At 41.1% G+C, this 18307-nt stretch overlaps 1 protein-coding gene across 12 annotated transcripts in view; it reads right to left on the bottom strand.

Annotated features, from left to right (window-relative positions):
- CUX1 (cut like homeobox 1) overlaps positions 1-18307 on the bottom strand; it is a 383965-nt gene that overhangs the window by 145539 nt on the left and 220119 nt on the right. The gene's annotated exons all lie outside the window — the stretch shown is intronic.

Raw genomic sequence — 18307 nt, 5'->3', positions numbered from 1 at the left:
GGCCTCAAGTTTCCAATAATTCTTATGAAGTTGGAAATAACACCTGATACCCGGAGAGCGTCTGTCCATCACAGAACACTTTTACGGACATTTTCTCATTTGAGCCCCAGGACACTCCTGGGAGAGAGATGTGACACACAGATCATGTTCCTTTCACGGAAGAGGGAACTAAAGCTCATTGAGGCGGGGTGATGGGCCCAGGTTACCAGCTGGTTAGCTGGGCAGAGAGATCTCAAACCCAAGTCTGTGAGATCCAGTGACTGTCCTTCCAAAGAGGAAGGTCCCCTGAGGGGGCGGGCTCCCCTTTCTGTCACGGTCCTCCTTTACTGATGAAGGATGCTCAGGAAAGAGTCAGGGCTTACCAGCTAGTGATCTAAAGATGGGAGAACCCCGGGTTTCTGCTCTCGGTGGTTCTGTCTTTCCTCAGAGGCACAGCTGGTGACCCAGCTGCTGTGACCCGTCCTGCGCCAGCAGGCCAGCCAGCCAGGAGGCCACCACACTCCTGGTTGTAGTACAAACAGCAGGAAAAGGGCATCTGGGCCAGTTATGAGAGGTCCTGCAGCCAATTCAATGTGCTCTCCACCATCAGATTCACTTACAGAAAAACTGGATTTGTGAGGGGAACCACTGGCCGAAACCGCCCGCCCTGGCCAGGCACAGCAGCAGCCACTCGCATGAGTTCTCTTACAACGGGAGGTCCCGGTAAGGAATGCGGAAGTAACAAGCTACCACCAACCGGAAGAATTCGGGCAAGGTCAAAAGGAGAGAGGAGACGCCGTCCTTAAGTCCTACCAGCCTCCGAGAATCCTTGCTGGAATCCATCTTGGCTGAGCGACGGATGTGCTACCAGGAAGGACCCTGAGTCAGAGTGATTGGCCAGAGACAACCCGGAAACTCACCCCATCACCATAAAACCCGAGACTGGGAGCCATGTGGCAGAGCAGTTCTCCGGGGTTCCCTGACCTTGCTGCTCTCCGCCCGGGCACCCCTTCCCAATAAAGTCTCTTGCTTTGTCAGCACCTGTGTCTCCTCGGACAATTCATTTCCGAGTGTTAGACTAGAGCCCACTCTCGGGCCGTGGAAGGGGTCCCCTTTCCCGCAACAGATTTGGACCTAAAATCGGACACTGCAGATGTGGAATTCGGGGTACAGGCGCGGACTTTGCCTTTACCATTCATTCAGCACAAAATGGAGAGACATTCAATATTCTTCTGGCATCAGCTGGGTCTTTATTTTTATTTCTGCTGCACTTATAATCCACCTGCCGGGCCCCAGTGGGGCACTTCCTCTGGGACTCTGGGGCCCCGTCAGAGTAGAAGCATACCCGAGTCTGCTGGGCTTAGAAAAGATTACGGAAGATATTTCTGGTATGGACGCCAGCATCACTTGTGAGACGGCTGCAAAGATTTAGTCTCCGGTTGAGGAATGCTAAACACAGAGCCCCGTGGATCAACAAGGGTATATATCCAAGCGCTCACTGAATTTTCAAATACCAGAGCAGTTAATTTTTCAGACCACCCGTGGTTCCTGGAAACGAGGGCTCCGTCTACCACGCCTCAGTCGGCGGGGCCACCAGGAGCCAGGAGCCAGCAGCGCTTTGAGGAGCCAGCGTCTTGGTGGGGTTTACAAAAGGCAGGCCCCGCGCACGTCCAGCACAGCATTTAGCACCGCCCATCACGCGAAACCCCGGCAGCCGGGCACTGATTCTGTGCGTATATACAGTTTATGACTACCTCATCGCCTTCTCATTTGTGGCCTCTCATTATTATTTTTATCATCATTGAAATATTTATATTAAATTAGATTTCAAAAGCTATTTCGGGGAGATGGTTCCCTGTAAGTAGGAGCGGTAATAGCGCTACAGAATGAACATCCTCAGAACATTCCAGGTGCAGCTTTTTTTTTTTTTTTTTTTAATTTCAGTATCTTCCCCTGGACACCTTCCCACCCCCACTCCTCTTCCCACTCCCCACACGGCCTTATGCTGGGCAAATGACGTGAAGGAGATAAAAGAGAGTATTGCCCGTGGCCCCGTCCATGTAGAACGACAGCTTTAACTTGAAACAGGGGTCAGGGAAGAACTGAGGAGAAGGAGAGCCACTGTGCTTCTACAGAATTCTATGAATGTTCATTGCTGTAGGTTTCCCAGCACAACTGCCAGTACAAATTATATTTTAAAGAGCTAAGCTAGTATGCTGCCCTCCATCCCCCAAATTTCTCCTGACAACTTTTCCAGTCCATTCCTTTTAAGAGGCCAGGACCCACTGTGTCTGCTTCGAATAAAAAATAGTTTTCCCTCGTTAGATTCAGCAAGGAATTCAGTAACATGTAAAAATAATACGCACATTATCAAGTGAATGGTAACTAGGACCTTTCGACAAATTTTCAAAGCATTATATTGTAAATGAAAATTCTGGCAATCTTGTAATTATTCATTACGGCATATATATTTAATTGAACATGATTAAAGGTTAATGCCTAAGTAGCAGAACTGGTCATAGAATAAAGAATGAACTGAATGTTCAAAAATCTCTATGTATTAAACTTCAAACTTTACTACAGTACAGTTGAATGACTCAACGCCTACAGCATTTGAATATCGTTTTGGATTATGTAAAAGGCATTGCTAAAGTACCTCTCAGGCTTAATATTTATTACTTGTATTAAAGGAACAGTTAATTACCACATGACAATATAACGACTCTAGCATGTTTGGGCTAGAGACCGAAACAGTGAATTTCGGCATGCCAAACCCCAGCCTGCATGTTAATCTAGGGGAAATCATAGCTTTTTGTCTCATTAATGATTTCCAATGCCATTTAATCCCCACACAAGTATTGTTAGGTCTTATTCTGAACGTCACAAGCCTCTGATCTCAGCAGCTCAATTAGGGAATTGTCTGGGGGAGGCAAGAGCACACACCCATACGGGGAACAGCATCACACGGAAACCTGCAGCCCATCTTCCCTGCCGCCTCCAATTCAACATGCCTTACTGCCAGTGCCATGCACCCGATGTGACAAACTTGCCAAGTGTTCTACAATCACTTCATAGTTCATTCCTAAAACACTCTTTGAGGCATTCTGCAGCTCACTATGCAACACAGGACTCAAAGAACATAATTATAACAAACAACAACAAGTCACCTGCATTTATTCAGCACTTTCCCCTAGGTACATGGAACGTTATCTCGTTGATTCCAGCCATCACAGCCAGAGGTTGGGGGTGGGGGTGGGGGGAGGGGGCTCTGCAGCGAGTCAGGCGCTGGCATCTCACCCAGGGACAGGGGGAGGAGAGAAGTCGGCCAGGCAAACAGGTATGCAAAAGTCTAATTAAGATTTCTGCCTTCTGAGCCGGCAAGCCAACGAAATTATACTGTCTCTTCGAGTACCAATGTAACAAGTAGGTCCTAAGCGTCTGTCTGCCCTGCGCAAGGCACTGATTCACTGGGATGGACATTCAGCAGAGTCAGCTGGGCCCAACTTCACAGAGATAAACCATGTTCACAAATAACTAAGACAAAGCAAGAAGGGCCACATGGAAGACCATTCCCACGTAGAGAAACTGGGAAAAGGAGATTTTTTGTTTTTTTCTAAAAAGAAGAGTCAGTGTTTAGACCCGTAGAGACTGTGGGGCAGTCGATCCCTGTGGAAGAAACAGCATGCAGGGGAGCAAGAAGCAGGGAAGGGTCAGGCACAGCCACAAAAATACTTCAGTCCAACTGCCGCTGCCCACGTACACATTCTATGACGTCAGGACCGTTCTAGGTGCTGGGGGGACACGGTGGCGAACAAGAGAAAATCCTTGTTCTCAGAGACTTGACATTCCACTGAAGTGAGGGAGACAGACGAACAGTAAAACCAAACAAATCAGAATGCTCTCAGTACTGCCAAGCATGAAGAAGAGAGGAGACAGGGTGTGGAGAATGGGGAATGGGTCCTGGAGACAGAAGGACAGGGGAGGGCCTCTGAGGAGGTGACCCTGGGATTGAGATCTGGATGTCGAAGAGGAGAGAACATGAAGACTCTTGGCAGAGGGAATGGCAGTGCAAAGGTCCACAGCTGGGTGCCAGGATGGGCATATACAAGGCATAGAGAGAAGCCAGTGAGGTATGATGAAGGGAAGGGAAAGCGGCCAAGGACAAGTGGTCAGAGTGGGAGGCCTGTGCTCAAGGATTTAAAGAAAAATATGAACACAGTTAAGGAGAGAAAGAGATGATATAAAGAAGAATCGAACTGAATTCTAGAGCTGAAAATACAATGTCGGAGGTGTCCTGTTGCACAGTAGGTAGCAGGTCAGTCTCATGAAAATACAGTGTCTACAGTGAGCTAAGGGATCGAGTTTGGATTCAATTCTACTCCTGATGGGAAAAGCCACCAGAGAATAGGACTCTTGCAAAATGAGCCACTGTGGCATGAGAAGAAAACTGCAGTACTCTGAACCACGAAAATGTTTGTTGGTTTTCTAGTTGCAAAGTATTTAAGAGTTTTAAGCTTAAAGATGAGTTATACAATTTTTCTTTTAAAAAGCTAAGTGTTCTAAATTAGCTGCCCTGTTCTGTGATGACAGATGGCTATCAGTAATATGCTGCCTGGCAGACATTTAAAAAGTATAAACACATAATCTATGTCTTTGAAGTAAATGTGATGTTTTAATACTTAGTGGGAAAAAAAAACTACTTGAATGAAACTCATCTACAGTGACAGCACTCTAAAAGTGGATATTTGGAAATGTTCCCATCAGCATATAAACTTATGGGCAAAGATAACATTGTCTACAAAAATGTCTCAATGCCTCATATCAGACAAGAGGGAGTAGAGGGTAACTGTTTAGAGTGTGGGCCAGACTATATGCGATTGAATCCCAGCTCTGCCACTTACTGGTTGTGCAACCTTTGACAAGCTACTTAATATCTCTGTATCTTACTTTCTTCATCTATAAATTGGGCATAATAATTGTGCCAATATCATTAGGTTGTTGTAAGGATTAACTATGATAATATGTGATATACCACCAGGCACGGAGTTAACACTCAATAGATGTTACCTATTATCAACCGACTCAAACCTGATGAAATATTTGCCAAAAGGAGTTTCAAACCCATGTGTTAATATATAAAAAATACAGTATCTTCTGACTAGTTAGCAAGAAAAATTGATATACCATGATAAATAAAAATTTACTAGCTGAATTTCAACTAATACTTTCTTATAACTGGTATACAGGTTTCAAAAATATGAATCATATTTTTGTGAAGTTAGCTAATAATGCACTGCTTTGGTTGGGATCTATGTATCTTTGTGAGTTATCTTTTCCAGCCACTTATGACAGCCATTAAAATCAAGAACAACATTAACAAAACTTGGGAGATTTCTACTCCTGGCCATGACAGATTAACTGGCACTGGAGCTGCCCTCTGGCCATAAACAACTAGAATACTAGGCAATCTAAACGAAACAAAGAACCATTTACAGATGTTGTACAACCAGCGGAGCAGGAATGGTGATCCCCGAAAGAGGGAAACAAGTAAGGTGAGCCCTATGATCACCCTGACTTTCTGGACTGCAGCGCAGGGAAGCGGGAACCCAAGCAGAGGGTGATGGTCTTGGATTGAGAAGATAGAGATCAAAAGATCAGGAGATTTAGTTACCTGGAATTTATAGGGCAGAGCCCTGGATAGGAGGGAGATATGCAGAGAAAGAGCTAGAGAAATCTGCAGAGGAGTCATATAAAATCTGTTGCTAAAAGATAAGGTACATACATACACACAGGGTGAAAACTCCACAAGGCTGTGCAAAGAACTACAAGGAAGGTCTAAGTAAACAACTCCTAGAGTTCGCAGTGTTGGGAGGCTTTCAAGTTGCAACCAGCCAGAGAAGAGAGGCTTGTTGAACAGGCAGGACATTCAGTAGAAGACATCAGAGGGCCACACCACAGTGGAGGGCTAAGCTAATCCTAAAGTAAAGGCTAGTCTGGACCTGTCCCGAAAAGCTTAAAAACATGTCTCAGAATAATTGAGTTGATCTGCAAGTAATTTAACTGCCTGCCCCAAATACTTCAACGCTCTTAAGAAAGACAACAAAATCCAGTTAACTCCAATGTCCAACATCCAATCAAAAATTACTAGACATGCAAAGAATCAGGAGAATAAGGGAAAAAAGCATCAGTTAATAAACACAGAACCAGAAATGACAAGACATAATGGGAGTAGCTGACAAAGACTAAAACAATTATAAGCATGCTCAAGCATTTAAAGAAAAACATGAACACAATGAGGAGAGAAACAGAAGCTATAAAGACCCAGATGGAATTCTAGAGCTTAAAATACAGTATCTGAAATGAAAAAAACTTCCCTAGATTGGCTTAAAAGCACATTAGACACTGCAAAATCAAGAAGATCAGAGAACTAACTCAAAGACATAGTCACAGAAACTGCCTAAATAGAAGCACAGAGAAGAGACTGAAAAAAAAAAAAGTTACTTAAACCTCAGCAGCCTGTAAAACACTATCAAGCAATCTAACATACATGTCCCAGAAAGGGGCAAGGGATGTATTTGAAAGAAGTGGCAAAATTTCCAAATTTGGTGAAAGCTATAAACCCCCAAATCCAAGAAACTCAACAAAATCCAAGCAGAATAAATGCAAAGAACACCAATAAACACAATCAAATTGCTGAAAAGAGGGATAAAAAGAAAATCTTAAAAGCCAGAAAAAAGGGACTTCACTGGTGGTGCAATGGTTAAGAATCCGTCTGCCAATGCAGGGGACACAGGTTTGAGCCCTGGTCCAGGAAGATCCCACATGTCGCGGAGCAACTAAGCCCGTGTGCCACAACTACCGAGCCTGCGCTCTAGAGGCTGCAAACCACAACTACTGAGCCCGTGCGCCACAACTACTGAAGCCCGCATGCCCTAGAGCCCACGCGCCTCAACTACCGAGCCTGCGTGCTTCTAGGGCCCGCGCACCACAACTACTCAGCCCACATGCTCTAGGGCCCGTGTGCCACAACTACTGAGCCCGCATGCTGCAACTACTGAAGCCTGCACCCCTAGAGCCCATGCTCTGCAACAAGAGAAGCCACCACAATGAGAAGCCCACACACTGCAACAAAGAGTAGCCTCTGCTCGCCACAACTAGAGAAAGCCTGCACGCGGCAGTGAAGACCCAATGCAGCCAAAAAAAAAAAAAAAAGCCAGAGAAAAGAAGACTCTTAGGGGAAGAAAGATAAGGGTGATGAAGACCTCCTGTCAGAAATGATGTCAGTCAGTCCAGAGAGAGAAAAACTGAAACAAAAACTGCCAATATATAGTTTTATACCCAACAAAAAATATCTTTCAAAAATGAGGGTGAGGGCTTCCCTAGTGGTGCAGTGGTTAAGAATCCGCCTGCCAATGCAGGGGACACGGGTTTGAGCCCTGGTCCTGAAAGATCCCACATGCTGCGGAGCAACTGAGCCCGTGCGTCACAACTACTGAGCCTGCGCTCTAGAGCCCATGAGCCACAACTACTGAAAGCTGCGTGCCTAAGGCCCGTGCTCCACAACAAGAGAAGCCACTGCAATGAGAAGCCCACACACCGCAACGAAGAGTAGCCCCCGCTCACCGCAACTAGAGAAAGCCCACTTGCAGCAACGAAGACCCAACGCAGCCAAAAATTAAATAAATAAATAAAATTTAAAAAAATTAATTAAAAAAAATGAAGGTGAGATAGATATTTTGTTTGTGTGTTTCAAATGAAAAAGAGCTGGCAGAATTCATTGCCAGTGAACCTACACTATAAGATATGTTAAAGGAAATGCTGCATACCAAAAGAAACTGATTGCAGACAGAAACCTGCATCTACACAAAGGAATAAACAACACTGGAAATGGTAAATATATGGGTAAAAATAAAGTACTACTTTTCTCATTTTTAATTTCTTTAAAAGATAATTGACCATTTAAAAGCAAAAATAGTACAATGTATTGTAGGGTTATAACATATGGAGAAGTAAAATAAATGACAGTACACAAAGCACAGGAAGGAGAGAGTGAAAGTGTACTGTAAGATTCTTACATTGTATGTGAAGTGGTATAATATTATTTGAAAGTATAGTGTGATAAATTAAAGACACTTAATGTAAACCTTAAAGTAACCACTAAGAAAATAAAACAAAGAGCTATAGCTAATAAGACAATTGAGGAGATAAAATAAGATCACAAAAAATAATCAAAATAAAGCAAGAAAGACACAACAAAAAAATAGGTAAGACAAGAAGAAAGCGAATAGTAAGATGGTAGACTTATGCCTCTCTTTATCCATAATTACATGAAACATAAAATAGCTAACATTCCACTTAAAAGGCAGATTGTCAGACTGGATTAAAAAAAACACGACAGAGCTGCTTACAAGAAATACAACTTAAATAAAACAAAAAGATAGGTTAATAGTAAAAGGATAGAAAATGATATAACATGAAAACACTAATCAGAAGAAAGCTGGAGTGCCTATATCAAAATGAAACAAAGCAAACTTTAGTACAAGGAATATTAACAAAAATAAAATCGCTGTATAAACCTGAAAGTATCAAATCATTGAGAAGATATAACAATCCTAAAAGTAAATGTACTACAAAACAAAGCTTCAAAACCATGAATTAAAAACTAATATAAGTGAAACAAGAAAAAGAAAAATCCACAATAATAAAGATTTCAAAACGCTGTGCTTGCTACTTAATAGTTCAACTAAATATAAAATCAGTAATGGATACAAAAGACTTGAACAACACTGTTGACCAGCTTGACCTAATTGACATTTATAGAACACTCCACTCAGCAAACTACAGAAAAACACATTCCCTTCAAGTGCACATGGGACACTCACCAAGACAGAAATATACTGGACCATAAAACAAGTCTCAATAGACTTAAAAGAACAGAAATCATACCAAGCACATTCCCTGGCCACAGTGAAATAAATCAGTGACCTAAGCCTCCACTTTAAGAAACTCCAGAAAGCTCTAGCCAGACTGATGAAGAAAAGAAAAAAAGAAAGAAAGAAAAAAAGAATTCACAAATTCCAAGATCAGGAATGAAAACAGGGACATGACTACCCATCCTACAGATATTTAATTAATTAATTTATTTTTTGTCTGTGTTGGGTCTTCGTTTCTGTGCTGGGGCATTCTCTAGTTGCGGCAAGCGGGGGCCACTCTTCATCGCGGTGTGCGGGCCTCTCACTGTTGCAGCCTCTCTTGTTGCGGAGCACAGGCTCCAGACGCGCAGGCTCAGTAGTTGTGGCTCACGGGCCTAGTTGCTCCATGGCATGTGGGATCTTCCCAGACCAGAGGTCTAACCCGTGTCCCCTGCATCGGCAGGCAGATTCTCAACCACTGCGCCACCAGGGAAGCCCAGATATTTAAAAGGTAATGAAATATCATCAACAACATTATGCTAATAAATTTACATGAAGTGGATCATTCCTTGAAAAATTACCGAAACTGACTCAAGAAGAAATAAAACATCTTAATAGACCTCTATCTGTTAAAGAAGTAGAATTTATAATTAAAATCCTTGCTATAAGTCAAAAAGATACATGTACCCCTATGTTCATAGCAGCACTATTCACAATAGCCAAGACATGGTAACAACCTAAACGTCCATCAACAGAGGAACAGATAAAGAAGATGTGGTACATATAGACAATGGAATACTACTTAGCCATACAAAAGAATGAAATAATGCCATTTGCAGCAACATGAATGGACCTAGAGATTATCACACTAAATGAAGTCAGAAAGAGAGAGACAAATACCATATGATATCACTTATGTGTGGAATCTAAAATATAACACAAATGAAGTTATTACAAAACAGAAAGAGACTCAGAGACATAGAGAACAGAGTTGTGGTTCACAATGGGGAGAGGGGGTGTGGAAGCGATGGAAGAACAAACAAACCAACACCTTGCAACAAAGACAATCCCAGGCCTGGATGGCTTCACTGGTGAACTAGAGATGTTTTAGGAAGAAGTAATGGCAATCTTACATAAACTCTTTCAGCACTTGACTCATCTGATAAGACCAGCACTACTACCTTGATACCAAAACTCATAAAAACATTAAAAGGAAAGAAAAAAAACCAGGCAAAAAACTACAGTGCTATATTCCTAATGAACTTAAATACAGAAATCCTTAGTAAAATATCAGGAAATTAAATCCAGCAAATTCTAAAAATACATCATAACCAAGTAAGCCTTATCCTAGGAAGGCAAAGTTGGTTTAACACTAGAAAAGTAAACTAGTTCACCACATTAAGAGAATAAAAGAGAAAAACCATATGATTAGCTCAATTGAGGCAGAAAAAAATCTGACAAAATTCAATACCCATTTGTGACAAAAACTCTCAGCAAACTAGGACTAAAAGGGACTTTTCTCAAACTTTTAAGGGTGTCTACAAAAACTCACTACAGCTAACATCTTATTCAATGTTGAAAGAGCGAATGATTTCCCTAAGGTTGGGACCAACACAAGGATGTTTGCTTTTTCTACTTCTATTCAACATTGTACTGGAGGTCCTGGCCAGTGTGGAAAAAAAAGAAAAAGAAAAGGAAAAAGAAATACATGATATTACAGATTGGAAATCAATATGGACATAAGAAACTTGAGTAACACTATCAACCAAGTTGACCTGAAATTTACAGAACATTCCATCCAACAATTGTAAAGTGCATAATCTCTTCAAGGGCACAAGGGACATTCAAGATAGAATGGTCTACGGAATCTCCAAAAAAACTTCCAGAACTAAGAAGTAAGTTTTAAAAGGTCACAAATATAATATTACTATATAAAAATTCATCACATTTCTATATAAAAGCATCAAAGAATTGGAAAAAAATTACCAAAAAAAATACCACTTACTACAGCATCCAAAAACATGACCTATTTAGGGATAAAATGAATACTATGGGGCAGGCCTGTATATTGAAAACTACAAAATACTGCTGAGGGAAATTAAAGACATAAAGAAATATACAATGCTTGGACTGGAAGACTCAATAAATAGTGTTGTCAATTTTCCTCAAATTGATCTATAGATAAAGTGGAATCCAGATCAAAATCCTGGCAGGCTTGTTCATAAAAACTGACGAGACGAGTCTAAGATTTACATAGAAACTCAATTAGCCAAAATGATTTTGAAAAAGAAGACCAAAGAAAAAGGACTTGTATTACCTGATTTCAAGACTGATTATAAAGCTACAAGAATCAAGACAGTACGATATTAACGTAAGGATACACATACAGATCAGTGAAATAAATAGAGGGTCCAGAAAAAAAGACTCAAACATATACCATCCATTAATTTTCAAAGAAACTCAACCCTTATCTCATATCATACATAAAAATTAACCCAAAATGTATCATAGGCCTAAAGGTAAAAGATAAAACTATGTAACTTCACACACACACACACACACACACACACACACACACAAAACCCACACACAAAGGAGAAAAGAATTTATGACTTTGGACTAAGCAATGATTTCTTAGAACATAAAAAGCAAGAACCAATAGAAGAAAAAATTAATAAACTGGACTTTATTAAAATGAAAACTTCTGCTCTTCAAAAGACAAGAAAATGGGAGAAAATATTTGCAGTGCATATATTTGACAAAGGACTTGTATCTAAACTACAGCAAAGCTACAGTTCAATAGTAAGCCAAACAACCCATTAAAAAAAACGGGCAGAAGATTTAAACAGACACCTTATGAGTGAAGATCTATGAAGGTCCAAAAGCACATGAATAAAAATTTACCATCATTAGTCATCAAGAAAAATGCAAATTAAAATCACAGTGAAATACGTTCTACACTCACTAGAATGTCTAAAATCTAAAACACTGACAAGAGGGCACAGAGCAACTGGAACTCCCGCACATATTGGGGGTGGGGGTGGGGGTAAAACGACACAACTGCTTGGAAAAACCGTTTGCCGGTTTCTTATCAAGCTAAACATGCACCCACCCCATGCCTCAGGAATTCTAGTCCTAAGTATTTACCTAAAAGAAATGAAAACAAATGTCCATATACAACTGTCTATGAACGCTTATAGCAGGTTTATTCACGATAGCCACAAACTGGAAACAATCCAAACGTCCATGAAGAGGTGGATGGGTAGGCAAATCGTTATGCATCCACACAGTGGAATACCACTCCCCAGTGAACGTGGGTGAATAATCCCCAACACGCCACGCTGAGTGAAGGATGCCAGACGCATCAGAGAACCTCCCCAAGGACCCCATTTATGTGAAACTCCAGAAACAATGAGCCTAAGCTAGATCAACAGAAAGCAGATAAGCGGTTGACGGCGTCTGGGATCATAAGGGAACTTTCGAGAGGTTATGAATGTTCTATATCTTGATTGTGTGGTTGGCCACTGTATCAAATGGTGCACGAAACAGGTGTGTTTTATTGTATATACATTATGCCTCAATGAGGTGGATTAAAAAATTTTTTTTCTAGTGAGAGCAAAATGTTTTCTGCACTGCTAATAAAATGTAAACTTTAAGTCTTTTTTACTCTTCATCACGTCCTTCTAATTCTGTTTTTAGTATATGATTTGCAATGTATTACACACTACTATAGTTACACAGGTACATCATTTAAATAAATAGTATATGTGGGGGGGTACAAATTTGAAATTTTTTACAGTTGGGGGACACGAACAAAAGTAGCTCAAAGACCACTCAGACCCGTGGGCTGTGTGCAAAGGATGGGCAGAGGAAGTGGATTCAAGTGGTGAGAGGTAACGGAGGCTTGCACTAGGGGCGGCTGACAGGGTGAGTGGTCAAATTCGGGGTGCCTTCTGGAGAGAGGTCAGCAGGACTTACTGACAGATCAGCTCTAAAGTGTGAGGGAGGGAAAGGAAAGCAAGCTGACTCCTGCCTTTGTGGCCGAAGCAACTGCGTGAATGGTGATGCCATTTACTTTCTGGGGTCGGGGGCAGGGGAGGCTGGGGGGGATCAGCTGCTCTCTTGTGCTCATGTGGAGTTTCAGAGTCTAACAGACATCAGGAGAAGCAAGAAGAACTACAATCCTGCAGCCTGTGGAACAAAAACCACATGCACAGAAAGACAGACAACATGAAAAGGCAGAGGGCTATGTACCAGATGAAGGAACAAGATAAAACCCCAGAAAAACAACTAAATGAAGTGGAGACAGGCAACCTCCCAGAAAAAGAATTCAGAATAATGATAGTGAAGATGATCTAGGACCTCGGAAAAAGAATGGAGGCAAAGATCGAGAAGATGCAAGAAATGTTTAACAAAGACCTAGAAGAATTAAAGAACAAACAAACAGAGATGAACAATACAATAACTGGAATGAAGAATACACTAGAAGGAATCAATAGCAGAATAATTGAGGCAGAAGAACGGATAAGTGACCTGGAAGACAGAATGGTGGAATTCACTGCTGTGGAACAGAATAAAGAAAAAAGAATGAAAAGAAATGAAGACAGCCTAAGAGACCTCTGGAACAACATTAAGCACAACAACATTCGCATTATAGGGGGTCCCAGAAGGAGAAGAGAGAGAGAAAGGACCCGAGAAAATATCTGAAGAGATTGTAGTCGAAAACTTCCCTAACATGGGAAAGGAAATAGCCACCCAAGTCCAGGAAGTGCAGAGTCCCATACAGGATAAACCCAAGGAGAAACAGGCCGAGACACATAGTAATCAAATTGGCAAAAATTAAAGACAAAGAAAAATTACTGAAAGCAGCAAGGGAAAAACAACAAATAACATACAAGGAAACTCCCATAAGGGTAACAGCTGATTTCTCAGCAGAAACTCTACAAGCCAGAAGGGAGTGGCATGATATACTTAAAGTGATGAAAGGGAAGAACCTACAACCAAGACTACTCTACCCGGCAAGGATCTCATTCAGATTCGATGGAGAAATCAAAAGCTTTACAGACAAGAAAAAGCTAAGAGAATTCAGCACCACTAAACCAGCTCTACAAAAAATGCTAAAGGAACTTCTCCAAGTGGGAAACACAAGAGAAGAAAAGGACCTACAAAAACAAACCCATAACAATTAAGAAAATGGTAATAGGAACATACATATTGATAACTACCTTAAACGTGTATGGATTAAATGCTCCAATCAAAAGACACAGGCTTGATGAATGGATACAAAAACAAGACCCATATGTATGCTGTCTACAAGAGACCCACTTCAGACCTAGGGACACATACAGACTGAAAGTGAGGGGATGGAAAAAGATATTCCATGCAAATGGAAATCAAAAGAAAGCTGGAGTAGCAATACTCATATCAGATAAAATAGACTTTAAAATAACGTTACAAGAGACAAGGAAGGACACTACATAATGATCAAGGGATCAATCCAAGAAGAAGAGATAACAATTATAAATATACATGCACCCAATACAGGAGCACCTCAATACATAAGGCAACTGCTAACAGCTCTAAAAGAGGAAATCGACAGTAACTCAATAATAGTAGGGGACTTTAACACCCCACTTACACCAATGGACAGATCATCACAAATGAAAATAAATAAGGAAACAGAAGCTTTAAATGACACAATAGACCAGATAGATTTAATTGACATTTATAGGACATTCCATCCAAAAACAGCACATTACATTTTCTTCTCAAGTGTGCATGGAACATTCTCCAGGATAGATCACATCTTGGGTCACACATCAAGCCTCAGTAAATTTAAGAAAATTGCAATCATGTCAAGCATCTTTTCTGACCACAACGCTATGAGATTAGAAATGAACTACAGGGGGAAAAAAGGTAAAAAACACAAACACATGGAGGCTAAACAATATGTTACTAAATAACCAAGAGATCACTGAAGAAATCAAAGAGGAAATCAAAAAATACCTAGAGACAAATGACAATGAAAACATGACGTTCCCAAACCTATGGGATGCAGCAAAAGCAGTTCTAAGAGGGAAGTTTATAGCTATACAAGCCTACCCCAAGAAACAAGAAAAATCTCAAATAAACAATCTAACCTTACACCTAAAGGAACTAGAGAAAGAAGAACAAACACAACCCAAAGTTAGCAGAAGGAAAGAAATCATAAAGATCGGAGCAGAAACAAGTGAAATAGAAACAAAGAAAATAATAGCAAAGATCAATAAAACTAAAAGTTGGTTCTTTGAGAAGATAAACAAAATTGATAAACCATTAGCCAGACTCATCAAGAAAAAGAGGGAGAGGACTCAAATCAATAAAATTAGAAATGAAAAAGGAGAAGTTACAACAGACACTGCAGAAAATACAAAGCATCCTAAGAGACTACTACAAGCAACCCTATGCCAATAAAATGGACAACCTGGAAGAAATGGACAAATTCTTAGAAAGGTATAACCTTCCAAGGCTGAACCAGGAAGAAATAGAAAATATGAACAGACCAATCACAAGTAATGAAATTGAAACTGTGGTTAAAAATCTTCCAACAAACAAAAGCCCAGGACCAGATGGCTTCACAGGTGAATTCTATCAAACATTTAGAGAAGAGCTAACACCCATCCTTCTCAAACTCTTCCAAAAAACTGCAGAGGAAGGAAAACTCCCAAACTCATTCTATGAGGCCACCATCACCCTGATACCAAAACCAGACAAGGATACTACAAAACAAGAAAATTACAGACCAATATCACGGATGAATATAGATGCAAAAATCCTCAACAAAATACTAGCAAACAGAATCCAACAACACATTAAAAGAATCACACACCATGATGAAGTGGGATTATCCCAGGGATGCAGGGGTTCTTCAATATACGCAAATCAATCAATGTGATACACCATATTAACAAATGGAGGGTTAAAAAGAAAAAACATATGATCATCTCAATAGATGCAGAAAAAGCTTTTGCAAAATTCAACACCCATTTATGATAAAAACTCTCCAGAGAGTGGGCACAGAGGGAACCTACCTCAACATAATAAAGGCCATATAGGACAAACCCACAGCAAACATCATTCTCAATGGTGAAAAACTGAAAGCATTTCCTCTAAGATCAGGAACGAGACAAGGATGTCCACTCTCACCACTGTTATTCAACATAGTTTTGGAAGTCCTAGCCAGGGCAATCAGAGAAGAAGAAGAAATAAAAGGAATACAAATTGGAAAAGAAGAAGTAAAACCGTCACTGTTTGCAAGTGACAGGATACTATACGTAGAGAATCCTAAAGATGCCACCAGAAAACTACTAGAGCTAATCAATGAATTTGGAAAAGTTGCAGGATACAAAATTAATGCACAGAAATCTCTTGCATTCCTATACACTAATGATGAAAAATCTGAAAGAGAAATTAAGGAAACACTCCCATTTACCATTGCAATAAAAAGAATAAAATACCTAGGAATAAACCTACCTAGGGAGACAAAAGACCTGTATGCAGAAAACTATAAGACACCGATGAAAGAAATTAAAGATGATACCAACAGATGGAGAGATATACCATGTTCTTGGATTGGAAGAATCAATATTGTGAAAATGACTATACTACCCAAAGCAATCTGCAGATTCAATGCAATCCCTATCAAATTACCTATGGCATTTTTTACGGAACTAGAACAAAAAAATCTTAAAATTTGTATGGAGACACAAAAGACCCCGAATAGCCAAAGCAGTCTTGAGGGAAAAAAACGGAGCTGGAGGAATCAGCCTCCCTGACTTCAGACTATACTACAAAGCTACAGCAATCAAGACAATATGGTACGGCCACAAAAACAGAAACACAGATCAAGGGGACAAGATAGAAAGCCCAGAGATAAACCCACGCACCTATGGTCAACTAATCTATGACAAAGGAGGCAAGGATATACAATGGAGAAAAGACAGTCTCTTCAATAAGTGGTGCTGGGAAAACTGGACAGCTACGTGTAAAAGAAGGAAATTAGAATACTCCCTAACACCACACACAAAAATAAACTCAAAATGGATTAGAGACCTAAATGTAAGACCGGATACTATAAAACTCTTAGAGGAAAACATAGGAAGAACACTCTTTTGACATAAATCACAGCACGATCTTTTTTGATCCACCTCCTAGAGTAATGGAAATGAAAACAAAAATAAACACATGGGACCTAATGAAACTTCAAAGCTTTTGCACAGCAAAGGAGACCGTAAACAAGTCGAAAAGACAACCCTCAGAGTGGGAGAAAATATTTGCAAACGAATCAACGGACAAAGGATTAATCTCCAAAATAAATAAACAGCTCGTGCAGCTCAATATCATAAAAACAAACAACCCATTCGAAAAATGGGCAGAAGACCTAAACAGACATTTCTCCAAAGAAGACATACAGATGGCCAAGAAGCACATGAAAAGCCGCTCAACATCACTAATTATTAGAGAAATGCAAATCAAAACTACAATGAGGTATCACCTCACACCAGTTAGAATGGGCATGATGAGAAAATCTACAAACAAAAACAAATATCGTATATTAACGCATATATGTGGAACCTAGAAAAATGGCACAGATGAACGGTTCTGCAGGGCAGAAACTGAGACACAGATGTAGAGAACAAACGTATGGACACCAAGGGGGGGAAGCGGCGGGGTGGTGGTGTGATGAATTGGGCGATTGGGATTGACATGTATACACTGATGTGTATAAAATTGATGACTAATAAGAAACTGGTGTATAAAAAAACAATTAAATAAAATTCAAAAAAAAAAAAAAGAAACATCAGAGTCACCCAGGGGGAGTCTAGGGTACCCCACACTCAGAGTCCTACAGAAGAAGAGAGGGTCTGAGGAGGAGCACAACCAGGGGGGAGGTGGGTTCTGCAGGCCCAGTGGACTCTCAGAGGAGACAGCTGGCCAGCGGAGAGAGACGTCATCCTCCGAGCACATGTATTTTCTCAGTGAAATACGAGGTGTGCAGAGATCAGGGAGGAAAGAAGGTGTGAAATAGTAAGGGGGATGGTGGCAATAAGGGTGGGGCCAGTCTGGGCTGTTCTGACTTTATGTAAACCAATGCAGTGTGGTCCTGCAGGGACTTTGGGACACTGGTGAGGATGCCCTGGATCACCGTCACACCAACAGTCCCGGGGCAGGACATCCCGGGAGGAGGAAGAGGCGCTGCTGCACCGCACGGAAGACAGCGGGGCTGAGGAGTGGGGCTCCGATTCCATCGGGCCGTGGGGTGCCTGGGCGTGTGTGTGCAGGGCGGGCAGGCGGTGGTAGGCTGCTTCTGTCGTGAGGACCGCAAGGACTGACCTCCCTGGACCCCTGCCCACGTGTGCACAGAGCCCCTGCCGCCG

Source organism: Delphinapterus leucas, chromosome 15, assembly GCF_059928025.1.
Source record: "Delphinapterus leucas isolate spDelLeu-1000000601 "Yukka" chromosome 15, BTC_Dleu_Yukka2, whole genome shotgun sequence".
NCBI classification, from domain to species: Eukaryota; Metazoa; Chordata; class Mammalia; order Artiodactyla; family Monodontidae; genus Delphinapterus; species Delphinapterus leucas.
This window is presented reverse-complemented; position numbering and strand designations above follow the sequence as displayed.